This window comes from Corvus brachyrhynchos, unplaced genomic scaffold (genome assembly GCF_000691975.1).
Source record: "Corvus brachyrhynchos isolate BGI_N302 unplaced genomic scaffold, ASM69197v1 scaffold23, whole genome shotgun sequence".
NCBI classification, from domain to species: domain Eukaryota; kingdom Metazoa; phylum Chordata; class Aves; order Passeriformes; family Corvidae; genus Corvus; species Corvus brachyrhynchos.
In genome coordinates this window covers 5,707,410-5,724,842 of record NW_008238983.1, presented here as the reverse complement: position 1 = coordinate 5,724,842, position 17,433 = coordinate 5,707,410, and the positions used below count along the sequence as shown (strand labels likewise).

Sequence of the window (17,433 nt, the reverse complement as noted above, 5' to 3'; positions counted from 1 at the left end):
CCCTAAGAGATGCCTTCACAATTCAGGTCCTACTTAGGCAAGTTTTACTCTGTCCAAATACCACAAATGTCAGTAACCCTAAGATGCAATGAAAATCCTAATTTATAAGCACTCTTTTTTTATTTCTCCCCTCAGGGGGCAACCATATAACTATGGCATTCACTGTGTGGTCTTTGATCACAGGATAACAGAAACTGCATACTGTGCTAAGAAAATGCATCAGAAAACCAATATGCTGTTTCTTCCAGCTCTTTGATCACATCGATAGATCGCAGAATTTAAAAAAAAGTGCTTGGAAAAAGTCATTGCTAACTCCAAACACATTTAACTGACTTCATTAGCCAAATAATGACTACTTAAGGAAACACATTAGAAACATGAACAGCAACAAACAAGAAAGAAAAATTCTACTAAAAAAAAAAGTTATAAAACCTAGGAAAGACAAAAGAAAATTCCTGTTTACTTGGGTTTTGGGGTGGTTTTTCTTTTTGGTGTTGTTTGGTCAGGTTTTTTGCCTGTTTTAACTTAGACTATGATTTACTACCTTTATTACCTAAGATTATTGCAATTTATTATTTCTATTCATGGTTAAATTGAATGAATAAAATATAACGCTATACAGGGAGAAATAAAACTTAACACTATATTAAAACAGTCATTCATTAAGAATTTTTCTTAAGAATTATTCTTTACAAGTTTTCTTTTATCTACTTCAAATGGAAAGACAAAGAAAAAGAAACCAAGATATTCCTTTCTTCAATGCCAAGGATCCTATTCTTCACATGTTCTATCCCAAAACACGTCAGGTCCCAATATATGAGGAACTTGCAATTAATTAATCCAAACATTTGTTTAATCTATTTCCACCTATACTTTGAGACAATACATTATTTTATCAGAGACATACATACACACACACACAAATTATCAAAAGGGTCTCACTGGATATATATGTTTTAAATGCAGAAATATGCACTGCTGCAATTTTTGAAAACAGCAACTTATTTCTAGGTATGTTCACATTCAACATCTTCATGCAATTCCCTAAATATTTTATCAAAAACTCTTTTGCTATTACCCCTACCTGCCTGAGTGACTTCTGAGCTTTTTCTTTCTCAGCTTCTTGATTATGGATGAGCTCAAAGAAACAGATTGCTATTCATGCTCTAGATAAGGTCCAGGTATGGTTCAACTGTTTACAAAATGCACACAATCTTGTGAAAGGCAGTATTTTCTTTTCCATAGTTTTTTTTTTTCCTGTTTCCTAATGGGATTGCTATTTCTTTCTGGGACATAATGTACAGCAGTTACAGCAGCTGTATTTTAGATGCTACTGAAGAAAATACCTGTTTTAATATTTCCCATATTCAAATTAGTACTTACAGAATTTAAATCATTTATTTGAGATTCATTAGAGCCTTTGTATTGAAGCAGTGCATGTTTCATTTCACTGGCCTGAAACATGAAAAATCTGTATTTTCACATGAGCTAAGAATATCTTCTTACATAGAAGTCTACCTAAGTGAATGCCTTATAAAACAGTTTAGTGTGAATTCACAATTCTACTCATATGGACTAAGCCAATTGATTTTCACCAACACTAATATAAAATTATTTAGACTTTATACCTTTCATGCTCGCATCTCACAACAGGCTTGGGAAGTCACTGAAACAATTATATACATACAACCTTAGGTGGTGTCACATTTTCTTCTGAGTACAGGGCATTGCATTTCCTCTACTCTATGTCACCCCATTAGTACATGTTCAAGTATCATAGCCTTCAGTTCCTTATTTGCTTTCTAGACACCTTTATACTGTGTCAACTGGCATTCCTAGGTTTGGTGTTTCTCTTTTCAGCAATAGGAAAACCTGCTCCCTTGCCTTATGCCAGAAGTGTAGGTGACCTATAAGTTTTGGTATTTCTTGTCCAAGTAAATTCGATTTTGGGTAAAACACAAATTAACCCAGACTCCTGCAATAAAATTCCACAGTGTAAATGTTGAATTGCTTAATGTTCTGTAGAAGTAATCTAGTGTTTTCACACTACTCTATCTCTTAACTCCCCTAGGAAGGTTTCCTATAATATAATCAAGTCAAACTTCAATTTAATTTTAATATTGGATCCTATAACATTTGCCACCAAATTTAGTACTTATTGATATTTAGATGATGCGAAAACAAAGAAAATATTACTGTCTTTTACTAAAGGTTTTTTGCTTCCCTAATTACATTTATTCAATTACTTGTAATAGGGAAAAAAATCTCTTTTAACTAACAAAAAAAGCTCCAGAACTTTCAGTTACAGAGTTTGTTCACTTAGCTGCAATACTAACAAGTAAATTAGGAATTTTTGACGTCATAACTCTGAATACACGTCACATTTATTTTATAATAAATTACTACAGCTTGATAACATACAAAATTCATTCTTTTTAGTCAATTTCACAGACTCTTCTCACCATAATAGAAATCACAAGATTGGGCTTAAAACACCCCAGACAGACAGAAGAGTGGGAGATGAAGAAAATGAAAGTTGAAGGTGGGAAAAGAAGAAAAAAATAGAATCAGGGAGGGAAAGGAAAAAAAAACCAGCATGGGGGAGATGAAGAAATAAGGCTATGCTCATTTGTGATCTCCATTCTTATACTTTACCTTGTAAACTTTTAGTTATTTAATTTTATAAAAAATAGGTAGGTTGGATCGATCTGCTCCATATATTCCATGTTAAGTAATCTAGTGTGAACCTCAAGTTTGGTTGTTTTATGGGGTTTTTTTTTGGGTTTTGTTTGGTTGTTTTGGTTTTTTTTCTCTTTTTTCTTTTTTTTTTTTTTTTTTTTTTTTTGGGCAAAACATGCAGGTTTCAGGGAAAGCTTTGTTATAGTTAACATAAATTCAAGAGGCACAAGGCAGGAGAAATACTTTATAGAACAGCCACTCACCAAGTATCCAGGGTATTCACACAGTTCACATTCCTCAAGACCAGCTCAATCAAGCACACCTAAGAGATGCAAATGGACTTGGAAAGTAAAGCCATAGCTTTATCCCTAGTTCTCTTTGCTGTCATGTCCACTGACATTCACTGTGTCTTTCTTAGTGAATAGTTTATCAAACACAACCAAAATTGAAAACAAAAAAAAAGAAAATCAAACTACCTTCACTGACTTTGAGGAGTCTACAGGCTTTGAGGGGTGTAAGTGATAGTATCATTAAAATTCATTTTACGGAGTAACAGCAGATTGATAGTATTACAATTCAAAACTGGGAAATTCTACACTATCAAATTTTTTCTTCATATTAAATACTTTATCTTTCCTGCCACGCTTAATATGGGGGGTGTTGCAAATATGAAACCTTTCCCAATCATCACTGAAAACCCTGGCTCATCTGCTTTTTTTAGTCATAAATAATGAACCAGTTTGCATGATTAATACAGGAAGAAGACTTTGTACAAGCTGCATAGTTTAATTGAAGCATAAATCATACAGCTGGTTATAACTTAGAACTATTATAATAATAAATGATTATATTTTCTCTACTTGTTTTGCATGCTTAATATAAAACTAAATTAATGCTCATCTGGTAGCCACTACATACCGGTGGTTGTAATCAGCTGCCAAGATGCTATTAATCTAGCTGACAGGTGGTTCAGAAAGTTGAAGTACCTGTGCTTTTTAGAAATAATTATTAGTGAAATTCCACAGAGAATCCCATGTTCAGTGAATAATTTCAAGTCTGTGGTTAATTTTAAGCATAAAGGTACTCCTACTGTTTCAGCATTGACCCAGACACACGACTAGCTCCATCCCTCCATATGCTTGGAATGTGCAAAAAAACCACTGACTTACTCTTGAAATTCAGTTTTTGGAATCAGCTACATTTGATTCCAATCCATATTCTTGATCCAAAAATTACCACAAGGTATGTTTCAAAACAGGCCCTACTTTGTGACAGTTTCATGGGGCTTTTTTAGCAATTAAAAAAAAAAAAGAAAAAAAACCACAAACAAACCCATACCAAACTGCCTTCTCTGGGAATTGTTAAAGGACAAAATTCTTGAAATTCACCCACTGTATTGCTCTGTCACCTGGCAACTTTTCTTCTAAATGCAGACATCTCATACAGAGGACAAATCACATTTACAGGATGACCAGTTCCTTCCTACTACAGATAAGCTTCTATAACCATGCAAAAAACAATTCAAATTTTTTTTTTAATAATTACATTCATGTTTCACACTAAAAAACCCCAAAACAACAAATATTTTCCTCCAAAGCATTTCAAATTTTTATACATCCATAATATGCTTATTCGTGTGTGCTTACTGGTGCTACCATATTGTCTGTTAGACTCTGCAGCCAATCTTTCAAGTTTGTTTTTTGCCTTCATCAAAGTAACGCCAAAGATCTTGGACAGGAAAAACCTGAGAATTTTAGAAGAATTCCCCAAATTTTCCTCTTTCAAGAGAACAGGTAAGTGAAATAGCAACTGCGGTATGTTAACCTTGACTGGACACCAAATGCCCAGCAGGCCACCCTATCTCTCACATCCTCAGCAGGACATTGGGTGGGAGGTGGGAGAAAATAAGATGGATAAAACCTCTTGCGGATCAAGACAAAGGCAGTTTACTAAACAAGGGTAACATGTATGAAAAAAAGACAAAAAGGAAAGTTTTTCACTATTTCCCACCAGCAAGCAATGCTCGTCCACTTCCCAGGAAGCATGGCTTCAGAATGTGTAGCAGCTGATCTGGAAGGCAAATATTGTAAATAGGGAATGCCCCACTTCCTCCTCCTTTTTCTTAACTTTTGTATTTGAGCTGACATCATATGCTATGGAATATCTGGTCGAACTGGATCAGGTGACCTGGTCGTGTCCTTGCCCAAGATCTCGTCCATCCCTCAGACTACTGGTGAAGAGACAGTGCTGGTGCTGTGCCAGCACTGCTCAGCAGAAGTCAAAACAGTGGCATTCATCAAAACATTTCTAGCTATTAACACACAGCATTGTGAGGGATCCCATGGGAAAAATAACTCCAAAGTCATATACCTGTGTTAGTAACAATATTCAATTAAATTAAAAATCTTAAGTCCTATTTAAAAAGCAAAGGAAAAAAATTCAAAATTCTACAACTGCTAAAACACAGAAACACACACTACATTAATTTTGAGGACTTGTTCTCCTTTTTTAAGATTCAGGTTAGGCTGGACTTCAAAGGTTAAGTAAGACCAATTCAAACTTAAACACCATGAGTTATTAATTGCATGACAGTACCACCACAAATAACACCTATCTTGATCAGCTTGGCAATATTTTGCATGATTTCTGCAAAGCTCATTCCTCAGTCCTATCAAAATAAGCTGAGAAACAGTGGGTGGCTATCCCTACTTTTTAGCTGTTTGCTTAAGGTACTTCAGACAAAAATCTTCTCCTTTAAAGAGAGCAGCCTTTTTTTTCAAGAAGCATTAAGAAATGTCAGGAGTTCACCGCAGGATGTCTTGCAAGGATGGCACTGCCAGCTAGCGCTGAGTTATCAAATAATGTGATGCATATACCCCTCCTTTCAAGGAAAAGAAAATAAATATTGAGCTCCCAAAACATTAAAAATCTAGAGTATATCTACTTCACCACACAAATCTTATTAAGTCAGAGGTGAAAAAGGTTTTCCTCCCAATATTTTTAGCATCAAACACAAACTTCCCAGTGATATTTCTCACATTTCTGTCAGGGGTAAGAGCTTATGTTACTATCCCTTTTACAGGATCACTAAGGATAATTCATAGGGCAATTGTCCACACAGAGCAAGCAAACCTTATAACTCTCACTTGGAGCCTTCTTTCCTCATAAGCCTGATGCACATAAATCTTAAATAAAACAGTTTTCATTGACCTTTTCAAGTCCTTTCTAACCTCATCTCCAGATTATTATTAGATGAGAAGTGCTGTTGAGTAAAAGAACTACCTAACTTAAGCTTAGTGATTCAAGACTACTAAAAAATCCCCAGCAATAAAAACAAACAGAGTTGTTTTCCAAACCTTCTTATGACTACAGTTCCTTTTAGGAAAGTTCCTTTGGTGAACTATAAGGACTGCATTCTACTGATTTCTATTCTTTTTAATCAAAGTTGAATAAAATAGTAACATGAAATTGCTAAAATAAACTAAGTTTCAAGCATGGGACAAATAACACTCTGCACACAGGTCAAAAATGTCTACTAAATGATAACACAACAATTTGATAGAACTAAAATTCCTTTGTTAAAGTCACATCATCCAGATATCAGGATTATAATGTTGCCTACAATCCACTTTCTAGATTATTACATCATTTAAATATAAGAGACATAAATGAATATTTGATGAGTGGATTGAAATACTAATAGAAATACGATGGGCTTTTTTATGTACTTATAAAATAGAGCCAAAAACCAAAGGGATGATTTCACAAATGAAGTCATTATCATGACTAACTTACTAACTTCTAGAAACACTGAAAGACTACCATAATTGACAAATGTGGGAAGTTTCCAGAACATATTTCCAGAATATATTACTTTCTATAACTACCTTCAGTTACAGGGACAAGAAAACCTAGGACGGTCACTTTCAACTTCCATCTAATTTTGTCCAAACTTTCTCATGTCCTATATCTACTGACTGAATATGATCTAAATTGTAATTACAGATTTTCAGGCTCCAATGTCAACTTTTCCACAACATTCACTGGCATAATATCAATTAAAAAATATATATATATTTAACCATACTTTCTTCAAAAATATGAAAAAAAATCCCTGCAAGTCTTTAAAATTATCTGTAACTAGAATAAAGTTATTTCTAGTTTATGTACATGGAGTTGCCTACAGTGCAACATAAACAATGTCCCCATATTCTCAAAACCTAATTTATTGTGCTACGGATAAAGTTTGTTGAACTTGCAAGTGAATGTTTCATATGTAAATCTTCATGTCAGAGTTTGTGTGCATGAACTTTTGCATGTGTTGTCACTTGATACATCCTTTGTAAGCATCATTCACAAGGAATATGGCAACATTTTCATAGTACCTATCGTCTGATCAACTTGCATATATACTGCAGACAAGTAAGATTTCTCCAAATTAGCTATTGATCAAGTTGTAATATATCTAGACTATCCCCTCAGAAAGTAATTAATTTGGTTTTACTATTTCCAGAGCAATAGCATTTACTGTAAGTTGTCCCAGTCTTTATTAACTCAGGTAGTCCAGATGAACTCCAGGGACACTGCATGTTATATTGTGACCTACCAAGTGCATTAAACAGAACCAGCCAGGGTCCAACACAGTCCAGATTATATTATAAACCTCACAGCAATGTGACACACACATTAATTATGTCACACATCAAGTTGTATTGATTGTCTAATCACTTAACACTGTAAACCTGTGCCAAATTCATGTTAACAAACTATTGTCAAAAAGGTCAATCTTGCATAGCAAATTAGGTGATATTCCCTGTAAGTGGCAATACTTAACCAAAGTCATTTGGATGGATATATATTTACAGGCTCCTGTATTAGGAAACTAAGTGGTCTAATTTTTATTGAGAGTCCCTAGAAGATGATGACTTGTGCAATCAGACAGCTTCTTTGGGCAATTAAACTTGAACTTGGATGTTAACTTTTGGAATGTCACTTTGAAACACCCTGGTTTGCATGCAACACCTTGTTGGACTTAGTCAAATTGACAGGTCATCAGATAGTGAGAAGAAATGGAATTTTAGATATAGACTTTACCTTTTCAAAAGTTTATCAGTGCTCCCTGATCTTTTTCTGAGAATTCCAGCATGGGCAACAACCTCTTTTTCTTCTGGGTAACAAAGCCTGAGTCATTTTCTGCCATGTAAGGCTCTGCAAACAGTGAACGGTGCTCCTAACATCCAAGAAGAAAAAAGAAAGGGGAGCCAAAATTGCTCAAAAAGTATTTGAAAAATCTTAGCAAGATGCAGTAGAATTTACTAACATGAAATATCTGGGGGGCGGTAGGAGGAGAAAGAGAAGTAACTCATACTATAGAGGAAAAGGAAAAAATAACAAAAGTCAATACAACACAAAAAGTTTTCACTTCCTTATAAAAATCAATTTCAGTTCCTCTGAAGCATGTTACATACAATAATGCTGATTAATGAAAGCTATGAAGCTCTAAGGACATATTTCAAAAACAAATTTCTACTGGAGGATTAAATCTGCATTCACTTGTACAACAGTTTTTATAAAGTGTCTTCTATAAGTGAGTGTATTAAAAAAGTAGGAGTTACAATAAAAATTATACAGTTAGATAATGCCTTTATTCCATTCATTTAAATATTAAAAGTCTTGATCAATACTACATGAAGAGAAATATAGTTTCAAAAACATCATCTTTAGCTCAAGAGACAAGGCTGTACCAAAAAGTTACCACTCCCAAATCCCGTTTTCTTCTGAGAAATGGCAGCTGCAATATGTTAGGAATAAGGGTAGTTCAGGGTATCCTGAAGAGTTTGATAATCTGATTAAAAGTACATGAAATCATCTTTTTGAAGTGCAGAAATCAGTGCTTACTTTTCAAGGAAAGGGTCTACTTCAGCATAAATCCAAATTTTGTGAAGCAGTAGCTGTAATAGACAATACCTTTTTTAAGGAATTGTGAATTTTTTATTTCCCAAATTTTATCCAGGTGTCTAAATCATTATTATTTGTATAATTAAAAGCTCTCTTTGTTTTGTAAAAAAAAACTGCAGAAAAAAACAGGGTATTAATTAAAAAAAAAAAAAGTAATAATTGTAATAACATTGAGAAGAAGGACAAGGACAAATTTTCCCCATAATTTGATTGTGTAAGTAAATTAAATTAGCACATAAAATTTACTTGCAGGCAGAACAATTCTAGACCAAAGAAACAAAGGTATTTGGTTGTTGGCTGGAGCAATTCTCCTATGAAGAAAGGCTGAGAGAGGTGGAAAAGTTCAGTTTGGAGAAGAGAAGGCCTCAGGGAGACCTTATCGTGACCTTTCAGTACATAAGTGGGGCTTATGGTAAAGACACAGACACCTTTTGTCAAGGTGTACTGTAGTGACAGTACAAAAGGGGCAGTCCTAATAAATTTATATTGGACATGAGGAAGAACATCTTTTAAGAGAAGGGTGGTGATAACCCGGGGAGGGTTGCCCAGAGAAATTGTGTTCAAGACCAGGGTGGATGGGGATTTGAGCAAACTGGTGTAGCAGAGGGTGTCCCTGCTCATGGCAGGGAGTTGGAACTGAGTGCTCTTTACAGGTCCATTCTCACTCAAATCATTCAACTATTCTATGACTTCTTGTAGTAAAGAAGTGATTTATTCAATTTTCATAGCTAAAGACTAAAAGAATATGAAAAACGAGCTTTCTTAAACAGAACGTAAGAGTAACTTAAACAGATATCCTTTTAATGAATTCCCTGTTAAGGAAGCACCAAGGAAATTTGTAACATATATAGGGGTGCACAAAAGACTTCAGAACTTGGAAGATATTTTTTCTTCTTTAGTCCCAAAACATGACTAATTAAAAAAAAAAATCATAATCATTCTCTAGACACATTCAGTGGTAATTGGTATATGAATCACTGTTCTGTTTTTCCTGTCAATATACACTCTAATTGATTTTTAAAAATTAGAAATGTAATAAGCTATAATCAAGCTAAAAAGTTTTATTTCTATTTATGTCTGTGGTGGATTGACTTTGGCAGACCACCAGGCCCAACCCAGCTACTCTCTTATTCTTCCACCTCAACAAAGGAAGGGAGAAAATAAAACCAAAAAGCTTGGTTTATTTCATTGGTTCACAATAAAAACAGAAAGATCACTTACTGATTACCATCACAACCAAAACCAAAGCAACTTGAGGCAAAATAATTTAATTTACTGGCAACTAAAAATAAAGTAGGATGCTGATAAACAAAAGAAAAACAAAACCACATTTTCTCCCACTTCTCTCCTTCCCTCCCACCAAGTAGCACAAGGGGATGGGGAAACCTCTGGATGATTGAGGTCTGAAGGGACCTCCTGAGATCATCTGGTACAGCCCTACTCTGCTCAGACAGGGACACCAATAGCTGGTTGCACAGGATCATGTCTAGGCAGCTTTGAATATGTCCAGTGATTGACTCTACACAACCTCTGTGGGAAACCTGTGCTCAGTCATCCTCACAGTAAAAAGTGTTTCCTGATGTTCAGAAAAAACCTTATGTGTTGTATATTGTGCACATTGCCTCTAGTCACCACTAAAGAGAGAACCAATCTCTGCTGCCTTTGTAGCCTCACTTCAGGTATTTTATGCACATTGATGAGATCTCATGGAGTCTTCTCTTCTTCAGCCTCAACAGTCCTTGCTCTCTCAACCTTTCTTTGTAGGCAAGATGCTCCAGTCCTTTTCTCAACCTTGTGACCCTTCCCCACAACTCTTCCCAATTTGTTCATGTCCTTGCTATTCTCAGGAGCACTGAAGTGAACAAAGAACTCCAGGTGCAGCCTCACCAGTGCTGACTGGGAGGGGAAAGACCACCCCCTTTAACCCAGGGACAACACCCCTCTTACTGCAGCCTAGGATGCACAAGTTACACATTCAGCATTGAAAGTGCATTTGTAAAAAATACAAAGACAAAGGTCAACCTCTAGGTTTTTAGCAAGCCATATGGATGAGGGCATATGTGTTTAATGTAGCATCTTATCCAGAGTAATGACAGAAGAATCATTGGGGCATGAAGTCATAACCTGTAGAGAGTTAATCGCAATCATTAATCACTGCACCTCATTCTTTTTTTTTGCTTTGTTATTTCCAAGATGGAAGTGCTGACAGAAACAAATTTCATTGTTTGTTTACTGCATAAATTAAATTCAAAACACCATCACACCTTGTTGGTGATGGGGGAAGAAAAGCTAAATAGATGATTTTATTTAAAGAGTGAATGTCTCATGAATCTGTGTGTTTCACAAGAAAAAAGAGCATCTCAACTCAAGGTTGCTGGTTGACAGCCAGATTAGACCAGCTAGCACCCAAATTTATCATTATACCATACTTCTAAAGTAAGACTGCTGATGAATATCCAGGTCATAACAGAAAGATGTTCTAGTTGACAAACACATTCTTTAACTTCCTTAGTATTCTTACAATCAACAGCAGAGGACAAGGAAGAATAAAAATGGAAGTCTCAACATTCTCCTTGACAGGGGTGAACTGACTGTACAGAGACACTAAATTGTCATTACTCTTGCTATCCTGTTTTCTGAATAACAATAAGAATAAAATGCATGCTATCTTTGCATGGCAAAAAAAACCAAACCACCCCAAATTTACAATTCCTCATCTCTGCCAATCATCTCCTAGAAACAAAATTTATTTAAAAAAAAAAAAAAATTATGCATAATTCTAAGTAGTAAGAAGGTCTTTGTATAAATAATTTTAAAAAGAGATAATGTAATATTTAATTATCATGCAGTTTTAAAAATATGTTCCCTTCTAATTTCAACTTTAAAAGTTTATGCAGCATGGAGTGGAACTTACAAAACAGGAGAAAGGGAGATTTATTTTCTTTTACGCATAAAGATGATTGTTAATTGCATTCCATGAATGGTACTGTGAACACCTTCAGAAAAGGGGTGTGGGGGGGTGTGTACAGGAATTATGGGGTGTGTTTATTGTTTAGTTTCTGGTTTGTTTTTTTTTCCAGCCAGTGTACAGAGCTAAATAACCAAATAACAATCTAGATATATTTTATAAGCTAGGAAAATATGTTTGGATAATGGCATTGCCTAGAAGCATGTCCTCAGTCCACTATTGTGCCTGTGTTTCAGATAAACAAATGAATTTCAGGTCAGGCCTACGAATCAGCAGCACTGCTGTTTTTAAGTGAAGAATGAGATACTGCAATACCAGTTAGAACAATTTTCTTCTTCTCAAAATGTCACAAATATTTCACTCCCAAATTCCACTTATCTTGATAGAGCCGTCTGTCTTTATGTTCCTTAAGTTACAGCATACTTTCTTAGCAGATGAACTTGGTCTGACTATTGTTTTCTTACTAAGCATCCTTAAGAAAGTGGCTGAAGAAGGATTCAAAATAATTTTCCAAAGTGAATTTTAGCACTAGTGCTTCTGTTGACAACTAGCTATGAAGTAAAAACTCCAGTGTTTAGATGTTAAAAAAAGGACCAAAATTTTTGCCTTTTATGAAAGTAAACTGCAGTGAATTATAGCAGCAGACACTCATCACTACTTCTTTAATATGGTTTAGCAGCCTTTTAGCACTGGACAGCACTTTTTTCTCCCAGTACTTGGAGGTCGTTCCTGAATTGGCTCAAGGCACTGTGAGATTAAGATGACTGCAGCCCTCTTTGTTAGATCTTTCTAAAAGGTCAACTATAAACAGAGAAAGGACAAAACACTTCTTGGATCTATAGTTTCTATGGAGTTCAAGCTATCATATAAATCAATAAAGATTTACACCACTTAGTATCAAAAGTCATGCATTAATTATGACATCTTCAATATAATTAGCTTTTTGCAATGTTTATATGAGGTCCAAAGAGAGATTACAATTGTGCAAACACATTACATCCATGGGTAATTTGTCACTAAATACTTAGAATTAAAAGGAGAAGATTTCTAGCTGTTTCAAGTTCCTTAATTGTTATTTCAATTCCCATAATTAATTTTTTCTTTCTAAACTTTAAAAAAAAGATTTATCATCTTTTCCTCAACACTGAGTTACACTGATCCATTTTGATATTGTTTCAATCTCAGCTGGGGAGTGGGGAAGGGAAGCTGCATGGGGTAAAGAAAAACAAACAAAAAATTCAGAATTTCTGCTACATCCCTGAAATCTTAGTCTAATTAATATGCAAAGGATACACAGAGGGTAAGAAAGGACCTATATAATTCAAGGCAGATTAAATGCAGGCCGTTTCAGATGCCAATGATGTCTGTTTCCAATTCTGAAGGACTTTCACAGAAAGAGGAAATTTGATATTATTTAAGAATGTACATTTAAATTTTCCACATGGAAATGTTTATGTCAGTTGAACAGTCTATTGAGCAACAGGTGAATATGAGCTTAAAGGAATTGTTTTGCACTTTATTTCAAATTTAGAAGTGACATCTCTGACATCAAAACATCATATAACCTGCAAAAAAAAGAATTCTGCAGTGGGTTTCTAAAGACTTTCCAGTAACTGCATGTGTCACAAAACACATTCCAGAAAACAAAGGTTTAGGTTTGCATGACAAGGCTCAAGTGACAGGTATCAAAATATTTTGATTATTAAGGATGTTCTTTCTCAAAGGATTCAAAATTTAATAGGCTTACTGTTTCTTTGAAATGATCTTAAACATACATGGTACCATTGGAAATTTGCAAAGGTAGGGCAGGGATGTGGGTTTTCCAACACAGAATACATCAATAAGTTGAGCTCTAAATGCTTTTCCAAACCATTTTCCCAACATTTTCTAGATTACATTAGCTAGAGACCAGATGAGGACAATGTAAGAGCATGCTATCGCAAAAGAAATATTAAACTGTTGCCTGTTTATATGTATACTTTAAATAATCTCACAAATGTTTATGATTAGACTTGTCATCAGATTTATCATTAGGAAGAAATACTCTCCCAAAATCTAACAGCTTGTTTTAAGCATTTTTAATTTTCATTTGTACCACAAATTTGCTGCAATTATCTAAGATTTTTATCCAAGACAGGGACGTGCTATGTTTGAGCTCTGCTACATGCTACTAGAGCTGCCCTTTACAGCATCTTTCTTTTGACTTCTACTTTGCTACAGAGCATTCCAAAATATTCGGTGATGGTTCATTAACTCTGTTAGACTGAGCATCTCTTGCATTCTTGCTTGTGGTACCACAGGACAGGGTGAGATAGCAAGGCCCATATGACAGCTAAGATGTGATCAGAAACTCCGGAGGACTAGCTCATAACAAAGGAAACAAGCCATCTGAGGATTTCCCAGTTTTCTGTTCTTCATATCCTCCTGTATCAGATCTATGTCAAGCTCTAAGTGATACATTTTTGAGAGAAACTGAAACAGTATCTTGTATTTTTTCATGTTTATATGCTAATTAAGGCAGAAGTGTAAAAAATAATTTTTTTTTTAACTCCTTGCCACTAGAACACTATTAATTGATACTCACATTAGCCACTTTTAACCATCCAGGCACCACAGTGTTCACAGTGACTTGCTCTGAAAAATGAACCCCCAGCACCACAATACTGATTTTGCAACAAAGAAATTAGTTTCAGCAAATTTGTTAATTAAGCACAAATAAGAAATTTTATTTGGTTTCAGGGAGTTACATTTCTTATTAGTGTCTATCTTCTGCTTTCTTAATATGCAGAATGAGAGGAAGTAACTGCACAGGGTCTGCAAGTGAAAGCTGAAGAAGTAGGTTATAAAATACAAGTCTACAGCACTTTTCATACCTCCTTCCTTTTATTCTCATCTCCTAGCCATGCTAGTTCCTTTCCACATTATTGCCCTGACACCACAAGTCACCTTTCCACACATGTACATGTGCATGAAGCATTTATCAAGCTCTTCCTAGAAAAAATTCCACCTTTAACAAGGGAGGTCAAGATTCACAAACACATGGGAGTATTGCAGCTGGTCCTCTGCAGTAATAGGACTCTATTTATTTTTCATGTCTTCTTTTTTCTTCCAATTTCCTTTTGTCACCTGGGGCCAACTTTCCTCTAACAATTTTCTGCTTTTCCAGAATTTTGATATCTCAAGGCTTGTCCCTATGAAAAGAAAACTGTCCAGGGAATATGTAATCCCAGACTTGTAAAAGCTGCAACTGTTACTTTATGGTATAGATACAATTTGCTGTACAAAAGTAGTAAAATGTCTTTGAAATGGAAGCAAATAAAACCTGTGGAATGAGTCAGGGATCATAAACACAGGATGGCTTTACTCACCCACCGTGTGTGATTCATTTTGTTGAGAGCTGACAACATTGCCTGAAAAGAAACCTTTTCCCTTGCAACAGTTGCTGTAGCATACCTGTTACATTCCTAAAATATACTTACAGTAGTTACAGCACAAAGCTGTACAGATAATTTAAAGCTTTTTTTTTTGTGCACAGCTCTTTTGTTTGCTCTTAATTACTTCTGATGGTGCAAGTGTCCACAACCATAAAAAATATCAGGCATGAAACACACAGCATCACACTTATGAATCGGCTGCTGCACTCGAATGCATCTTGCAAGTTTTCCTCCATGTGTTGTCATTTCCGGTGGCATAAACACACCTGAGAGGGAGAAGTGCTTCAAAGAAAGCCTACTGAGCCTACCGAGGGCATCTGGCACAACTGATGTTCTTCACTCTAAAGATTAATACAGGGCATGCTCCTGTGTTCCTTCTACATAATTATAAATATACTTTTCTGCCTGCCCCTTAATGATCACCTTAAATTTACCACTACATTCAGGCAAAATTAATGTCTAGCTTAATAGCAGAAATCCCTACTTTTCTTATTGAAATCCTATCTAAACCAGCTACTTCAATGATACATGTTGTACAAAGACAGAGATAATTATTTTATGGTCCATCCTCAGAAGTTGTCTAGATTTGAAACACTCCTGAAAGACTAATCAGCTCAATATATTTTTTCTGGGCAAAATACTTTTTTCCCATGGCAAAAAAAAATATTTTTTCCTGTCAAATACTTGATGTCTGCTAATGTTAAACTGAACAGAAGTATCTTTTTAAATTACAGTTTCCAAAAGAAGCCCTTCAAACACAAAGAGACAGTATTTCTCAAATATTCTCATTATTTAGAAGAAAATCTGAATAAAAATTTTGCACATTACATCCAATAATTCCTTTAAAGCACAAACAAGTACAAGTCTACTTTCAGAAAGGACTCAGTGATCCTTGTGAGATCCTTCCAACTCAGAATATTCTGTAATTCTGTGAAGGTAGCTTTGCACATGTCTTCAATTGCTCTCCACCTTCAAGATAATGGTATGACATAATAATATTGCAAGTACATTGCATTACCTACCTTCTATGAAAACAGAACTCAAGGGGAGCTGAGGAGCAACAGTTGTGTTTTTGCTGCCTACAGCAATATTCAAACGCTTGTACATTCTAGAAAAGTGTTTTAAGGCTTTACTAAGCTAGAACATTTATCTTCACACCTTATACCCCAAGATTTTGGGGTGTTAAATGCACAGGGTAGACACTTATGTTTATTTTCCTTACCCAGAAAAACAGACATGATAAAAAAAAGAAATCAACGTTTGACAAATACTCTAAGCTACCTATCAATTTGGAATCCCCACTCAAGCTTCCTGATTTTGAAAGGTGTACTTCATTTCTTGATAATATATCTTGTTCCTTTCTTCAGGCAATAAAGCACTGATACAAGCAGCTAAACAGTGTTAAAATATCTTTGAAAATTTTATCTGATCCAATGTTGCTTTAAGAAAAATCCTGACTGACACGGGGCTGAGAAATAGCATAAAAAATTGATTTAAAAACCATCACAGGATCTGATCTATAGAGACATGAGAGTAAGTATTATTTCCTCAGAAAAATTAGTGAGTCAAGAGCAGGAAAGAGGAGATCATCATGATTAACTTTACTGATCCTCTTGCATAGCAAAGAAACAAAAACCCCAAACAAACAAACAAACGAACAGAGGACTTCATCTATTCTTTCTGTACACATCACCCAATATTTACTTAAACTGTAATATTAAACTTGAAAGGTACTCAGTCTTTACATAAAATAGTCATGTGATGAATAATCCTTCACCTTAGAAAAGCGGCTTAATTTTAATTAATAGTAATAAGTGTTATAGTTTCAGTATCAATACATGTTTCCATATTTGTATTCTGCCAACAATTCAGACAAGGTTTGTGCCTAAGGAGTAATGTGACTGTACATGTCACTAATGCTGATACCACTGACACGGTAGTGCAGTTTTGCCTCAGAATCAATGTTAATTTGTCAAATTTTCAATCCTTTCTGATAAAGGGAAATTTTGCAATGCAAAATGGCAAATGTTAAAACCTTACCATATAAATACTAATTCAAAAGACAGCATCTACTCAGGATCCCCTAATTCACGTAGCATAACTCATTAATTATATTATACTCCAATATAGATTAGAATTTAAATACTAGGTCTGCACCATCTTGTAGTTTGGACTATATCAGAATAACTCCATTAGTTGTAGGAAATTGTAGGCTATTATCTGATGGATGTACAATAGACTATTCCACAAGCACAGACAGAACGTTTTAAGAGCATTTAAAAAAAAAAATAAAAGAATCAGATTCACAGAGGGAATTCTTCTATATAACAACTGCTCTTCCTTATTGTTCCTACATGTTCATATTTCCTACAAATTTGCAAAGAAATCCTTTGT

General features: G+C 34.9%; 1 protein-coding gene across 4 annotated transcripts in view; it reads right to left on the bottom strand.

Annotated features, from left to right (window-relative positions):
* CDH18 (cadherin 18) overlaps nucleotides 1-17,433 on the bottom strand; it is a 520,804-nt gene that overhangs the window by 486,765 nt on the left and 16,606 nt on the right. For 3 of the 4 annotated variants that reach the window (XM_017738733.1, XM_017738738.1, XM_008637183.2), the window contains exon 2: nucleotides 7,774-7,909. The exons of the other annotated variant lie outside the window; for it this stretch is intronic. The gene's annotated coding sequence lies outside the window, so the exon portion shown is untranslated. The remainder of the gene's footprint in view (nucleotides 1-7,773; nucleotides 7,910-17,433) is intronic. 4 annotated transcript variants of the gene reach the window in all.